The following is a 7,333-nucleotide window of genomic DNA, read 5'->3' as shown; positions in this document are numbered from 1 at the left end:
TTTTTTTTTTTTTTTTTTTGCTTTATTTCGATTGTTGTTTTGTTTTGTATGGGTTTAGTTTCGGGCTTTAAAAAATAAAAATAGCATGATGTAGGATCAGCGAAATGATTCCTTGGTTAAAGGCACTTGCACCCAAGCCTGGGGTCTGAATTCAAGTCCTGGAATGCACAGGACGGAAGGAGAGAACAGATTCTTCCAAGTGTCCTTTGAGGTCCATATGTGCTCCCTGACACATTATGCCCCTGTCCCTACACATACAGACAAGTAATACAAAATGCTAATGGTTTGACTTGGTCCTGTTTTCCGGAAAAATTCATAATGTCACAAGTATTCAATTGAAATATTCCTTTATGGTTTTAATAAGTGTATGGATAAGACATTTCTCCCATCCCGATTTGTGATGGGAGAGCAGAGTTTTTAACATTTATAATATAGGAAGGTACAATGCCACGGCACTGATGTGGAGGTCAGGGGACAGTCTGCAGAGTTGGCTCTTCACCATGTGGATTCCGGGGGTATAATCAAAGCCTTTACAGACCCATAGACCCACCGAATCTCACACATAACTTCCTTAAGTAAATGTGCTGTTTTATTTCCTCCAGGAAGAAATTAACCCTGGTCAGGCGGTGGTGGCAGTCAGGAGGCAGAAGCAGGCAGATGTTTGTGAGTTCAAGGCCAGCCTGGTCTTCAGAGAATTCCAGGACAGCCAGGGCTTTGAAACCTGTAGATATTGCCAGTAGATGCTAAATGAGTTGCCTTCCATCTCTCCTTTTTACCCACCTCCACCTCCCTCCCAGTGTTGCTGCAAATATACCTCCCCCTTCTTCCCTCTGCCCTTTCCCCCACCAAACCTGCAGCTATGTTTTGAATGGAAAAGACAAAGCTGATGGAGGAACCGGGAATAGCAAAAAGGAGAATAACACACCTATGGTCTCCCTCACTATTCCAAGAGAAATACCTCCTAAGAGTTAGAGGCTAATACCTGGGTTTGTGCTTCCCCCGAAAGCACTCAATAGCAGTTATTTGAGGTAAGGACCCTTTTAAAAAACAATCGTTTGCATAGAAACAATTTTGATGCAATTGTGTAAGGCTTTCCTGGAGTTGGCAAAATAGTGACTCCATTTGTCAGCCACCTCCACAGTGATGTTCCGCTGCGGTGCTCAGCTGGCATAAATTCATAGGCTCTGGCATCTCCACCCTCTCCCTGCTTGCAAATATTTTACTATTTGCACAGTGTCATGATTAATTCCAAACTTTGTGACAGCTAATGATATTCAAAAACTAGATGCCTTTCCACCTGCATTCGCCCAGGAATTCCTGTCCTTTGAGTCTAGTGATGACACACACACGCAGACACACACAGAGATATAGACATGTAGGTATACGTATTAAATCATATAACAATTTCACAAGCAGAGAATCCCGTCAGACCTCAGGGCTGTCCGAAGTGTCAAAACACTGTTTAATCCATTATAATTTGATCTCTTCTAGAATGCCCTTTGAGCTGTCCTGAATGGTGCTTTTTGCACTCCTGGAAGGTACTCTGGCTTTGTCCTGCTCTGGGACAAAGAAGGTTTCAGATGCTCTGTGGTGTGGAAGGCCAGAACCCAGCCTTGGGGAAGTGGCAGAGATCAAGTGTTTTCTGTCTGTCAGAATCTGGACTGGGGAAACCTGAGGCTATGCTCACAGCTGTTTCCCGTCTAGGTCTGTGCGTGAACCCCGGGCCCAGATTTGCTTTGGGAAATGCTGTTCCTGAGCAGTAAGAGTGTACACAATTGAAATCTTTGGTTTAATACACACTGCCCTCATTAGTCCAAGTTATTCCCCCCCCTTATATATTTTATATGAATATGTCTATCTACCTACTACACAGACCAAGAACACCCAAAGGTACTCACTCCCACTAAATTTAGTTTAGACATTTTTTAGATGAAATGGTCACATCCCGAAAAGCATCTTAAAGAATGTTTTCCTTTTCCAATCTCGAAAGGAAATAGCTTGAATAATCTTAAGATTATAAAGAAACTGGGGCAGTCGCTTAAAATAGTCCCATGAGAAAAACAGCTGGCTCAGGGGGATTTGAAGAAGGTGCTTCCACACTTTGAAGGCCTAGGTAGCGTCTGTCTTGTACAAACTGTTCCACACAGTAGTAACGGAGGACGTGCTCCCCCAGCTCACCCTAGGGGATATAATCTGGAAGGACGCCGGGGTGGGAGGAGGGAGACGATGAGAGCCGATGAATGCATAATGTCTACAAACATATGGGAAAAGTAAATCTAATCAAATCGACGGGAAGGACAGTGCTCTGTAACCAAGCCGTGTTTAATCCCAGGAGCAGAAAGTCCACTTAATGAATATTCAGCACCTGCAGAATATCGGGTGCTGCTCAAGTTCTGGAGGATCCCGGGGAGACACAGTCAAGTCTGCTCTCCACCCTCGTGGACTAGGAGACATTCAGTCCTTATGCGTTTAAAGGAATAAGACTGCTCCAAAGGCAAGTATTGTGACAATGCCTGGAGCCGCTACTTTTCACTGGGGAGATGACCTTTGCAAAGGGGAAGTGATCCTTGCCAAGAATGAGGGTGCTACCTGGGGAACTGAGGGCGTGAGAAGTGCATGCTGCAGACACCACAGGTGCATGACCCTGAGTGGGAACGAGGTCGGTATCTTAAAGAGCAACCAGAGTGGGGTCTGGCCATAGGATTCAGAGGTTAAGAGCACTCACTGGCTGCTCTTCTGGAGGTCCTGGGTTCAAGTCCCAGAACCCACATGGCAGCTCACAGCTGCAACTCCAGTCTCATAGTATCTGATGCCCTTGTCTGGCCTCTGGACACTGTACACAGTACACAGGCTTGACATACAGACAAAGCAGCAATGCACAGAAAATAAAAATAAATAAGTCTGTAAGTAAACAAATAAAGCAAGCAAGAAACAAGCACCGCAGTTGGACCAGAATCCAATGAAGAGGTCACAGAGTCTCCTAAGTGGGGTTTTCTTAACCTTTAACTTTAAAAAACAGCTTAAAAGGGCGTTGTGGCTGCTCAGAGGGCCAGGAACCAGAAGCTGGATAGCCTGGAGACATAGGATAGAACCAAACATGACTGGCTAAAAAGAAAAAAGGAGGAAGATAGAAAAGAAAATCCCACCTCCTGAAAACAGGCGAAGAGTTCCAGTAGAGGGATGGGGACACCACCCAGCCCCTGCCTACAAGATGCGCCGGGGTAAAGGTGGTGCCGAAATTGTGAGAGTGGCCGACCAACGACTGACCCAGCTTGAGAGCTATAGCATGAGAGGGAGCTCACCCCTGAGGACCAGGACCCAGAGGGTAGCCCAGGAAGCTAAGACAGAACCAAACTCGACTGACAAAAAAAAAAAAAAATTAAAAAGTCAATGCAATGATTCTTACTGATACTCTGCTCATTGGGTGAGTAGCCCAGTTGTCATCGGAGAGGCTTCTCCAGCAACTGATGGGAACAAATGCAGAGAACCATAGCCAAACATTAGGAGGCACTTGGGGAATCCTGCAGAAGACCAGGGTGGGGGGACATTGGAGGAGCCAGAGGGGTCAAGGAGACCACAAGAAAATGGCCCACAGAATCAACTAACCAGGGCTCACAGGGGCCCACAGAGGATGAACTGACAACCAGGGAACCTGCCTGAGTCTGACCTAGGACCTCTGCATATATGCTACAGTTGTGTAGCTTGGTTTTCTTGTGGAACTCCTAACAGTGGGCCCAGGGACTGTCTCTGACTCTTTTGCCTGCTTTTGAGACCTGTTCTTCCTACTGAGTTGTCTTGCTCACCCTTAATATAAGGGGAAGTGTCTAGTCTTATTGCAACTTGATATGCCATGTTTGGTTGATATCCGTGGAAGGCCTGCCCTTTTCTTTTTTTTATTTATTTATTTATTAAAGATTTCTGTCTCTTCCCCACCGCCGCCTCCCCTTTCCCTCCCCCTCCCCCAATCAAGTCCCCCTCCCTCATCAGCCCAAAGAGCAATCAGGGTTCTCTGCCCTGTGGGAAGTCCAAGGACCACCCACCTCCATCCAGGTCTAGTAAGGTGAGCATCCAAACTGCCTAGGCTCCCACAAAGCCAATACGTGCAGTAGGATCAAAAACCCATTGCCATTGTTCTTGAGGTCTCAGTAGTCCTCATTGTCCGCTATGTTCAGTGAGACCGGTTTTAACCCAGGCTTTTTCAGACCCAGGCCAGCTGGCCTTGGTGAGTTCCCGATAGAACATCCCCCTTGTCTCTGTGTATGGGTGCACCCCTCGCGGTCCTGAGTTCCTTGCTCGTGCTCTCTCTCCTTCTGCTCCTGATTTGGACCTTGAGATTTCTGTCCAGTGCTCCAATGTGGGTCTCTGTCTCTGTCTCCTTTCATCGCCTGATGAAGGTTAATATTCAGGAGGAAGCCTATATGATTTTCTTTGGGTTCTCCTTCTTATTTAGCTTCTCTAAGAACCCGAATTGTGGGCTCAATGTCCTTTATTTATGGCTAGAAACCAAATATGAGTGAATACATCCCATGTTCTTTTTGGGTCTGGCTTACCTCACTCAGGATTGTGTTTTCTATTTCCATCCATTTGCCTGCAAACTTCAAGAAGGCCTTGTTTTTTACTGCTGAGTAGTACTCTAATATGTATATATTCCATACTTTCTTCATCCATTCTTCAATTGAAGGGCATCTAGGTTGTTTCCAGGTTCTGGCTATTACAAACAATGCTGCTATAAACATAGTAGAGCGTATATTTTTGTTGTATGATAAAGGCCTGCCCTTTTCTGAAGGGAAACAGAGGAGTGGATTTGGGGCAGAGGAGAGGTGTGGGGTGGGAGGGGGGCTGGGAAGAAAGGAGAGAGGGGAAACTGTGGTCTGGATGTAATATATGAGAGAATTTTAAAAAAGAAAAAGGTTGTTGTAGGAGAAGTAAGCTCCGATTTACTTGCTAAAAACACGTAGCTAGTTTCCAAGTGAACCCCCTTTGGTATCATCCCCAGTTAAGCATGCTCCGCCCCATACCCCACCTGGACATGTTCAACTGAACAGAATCATTCCCGTTGTGACCAGCTGTCTGCCTCCTGGCTCTTGCCTTAGCACCGGATGTTGTTGGCAATAAAGTCCTTTGTTTGTTTCTGCACCTTTCCTCCTAGACCCTAATTCAGTGGCTTCTTAAACATTTTTTTCTCATGACCCCTTTCTAAGAAAATTTCATATAACCCCAGGCGTATAAAATAGTATGCAAGTAAAATATCTTCTGGTAATATTATATGTGAATATATATTATTTAACAAAGAAATTTCTTTAAAATAATTATTTGACACAAATAAAAGTTTACATACTTTATTGGCTACTAGTCTCTCTTGGACAAGATCTGTGACAAAAACAGACTTAAAAAAGGAAGATTATTTCTGCTCCCAGTTCATGGGTACAGTCAGTGGTGGCAGAGAAGTCCTGGCAGCAGGACCCAGAAGTGGCTGATCACATCAATTCTACAGTCAGGAAACAGAGAGGTAAACACTACATACAGTTTAGTGCTTTTTCTGGTTTTTATTCCATCTAAGATCCCATCCCATAGAGTGATGCTACCACGAAGATGGGACTTCCTACCTCAATCTACTCTGGAAAATCCCTCACAAAATGCTCAGACATTTGTTTCCGTGGTGATTCTAAACCTCATCAAGATGATAGTCAAGACTGACCGTCACACACACTAATCATCTGATGTGCTTGTTTATTTTTATAGAGCGCATTAAGTCTTGGTCTGCATTTGATACTGCAAGACAGAGAGCATCTTCAACACTCTTTAGGGCAGATGGCTATTTGTATCATATGACCATCGGTGCTAAGAACACTTCACCTAAATACACAGTACAAATGGCAGAAACCTGTGTAGAATCATTTCAGATACTGGAAATTTTGTCCTAAACCCAAACCAAAATTATTCTGGTGTTCTCTGTCCCAGCCCCACATCAGAATCAGTAGCATCACCTCCAGCACCTTACCCTTGGCCCTGTTTCTCAAGAGCCCTGGGCCCGCGGCTTCCTATGGCCCTGAGCATCCAGGACTTCCTCACCTAGCAGCAAATTTGCCCTGTGGTGTTTACTTCCCACATATGGGGGAGGATGTGGTCACAAAACATCTCACCACAAATATTTGCTCTGTCCCACAAAACTGTTGAGATCTTTTATTATTTAGCTAAAAACTCCTATAAAAAAAAAAAAAAAAAAAAACAAGGATGTGAGGTGGTCCACACATCCACACAGACAAGAACAGGAAAACCTCAGGAAAGCAAAACCATGCCTGTCTGACTCCATCCTATAAGAGCCTGAGCAACCGCTAAAATGAGTTGAAAAACTTGGCTCTGAGCTTCCTAGGAAGCACAGTGAAAAAAGGAAAGCTTCTTAGGAGACTGACTGCTTTGGCATGGATGCAAGAGAAAAAAAATTCTTCCCAAGGTTCATTCGTGTGTTCTCTTTGTTCACTTTTATTTCCAAAAAAGCGAAGCATAACGCATAGCAAGTAAGCATGCAGTAAGTACTTACCGCCTGGTTTATTGTGTGTCCCTATAAAGGACTTCCGTGGTAGAGAAGACTATGTCCTTAAGGCGACATCCTTAAAGATGCAGCATGGGAAAATCAGCTCTTCCCCCAGCTTCCTGCCAAGCACCTCCCACTAAAGCCGGAGCTGGGCTCTGCTACCCTCAGCAGTTAAGTGTCTCGAGGCATTCTGAAAATCATTTCCCGGTGGGCTTTCATCCTCACACAGTCCAGAGTAGCGAGCCCACTCTATGGGGGAGGGTTCTCATCCGATTTTGTAGTGTGCCTCCCCCTCCCCCAGAGCTTCAATCTGTAGGAATTTTCCCTAGAGCCAGCTATGTCTCCTGTGGGGCTGCCCCTGGCTATAGGTGCTGGGACGCCTGGCTTCCAGGGACCTGCTTCCGGAGGAGGTTGTCCCCAGGCACTGTGGACATCTTGGACTTCCCTCTCTCCACGTGACTCCAGTCGCTCAGAAGATGTAACCCTGCATTTGCACCCCAACATTGGAAACCTATGAGAACTTTGACAGTGAGACTTTAGATCACGATCAAAAATGTTTTGAAAACAAGAAATGACTCACCAGAACCAAATGTCACGAGGAAGGAGAGAACATGCCACATCAGTAGGAATTCCACAAGTCTATTGGCTCCACAGCCAGAGAATTTTCTTTGAGCCAGATAAAAGGACAATTTCCCTAGATACCCCACAAAACCTGCCAGAGACCGTTAGTGGGAAGCTTCACTCTATTGACGGAAGTTAACTTCCTTAAAACTTAGAAGCAGGATGTAGATGCTCGCT

The sequence above is a fragment of the Alexandromys fortis genome, unplaced genomic scaffold, assembly GCF_014885135.2.
Source record: "Alexandromys fortis isolate MF-2015 unplaced genomic scaffold, M_Fortis_MF-2015_v1.1 scaffold_85, whole genome shotgun sequence".
NCBI classification, from domain to species: Eukaryota; Metazoa; Chordata; class Mammalia; order Rodentia; family Cricetidae; genus Alexandromys; species Alexandromys fortis.
Note: the sequence above shows the minus strand (reverse complement) of the source record.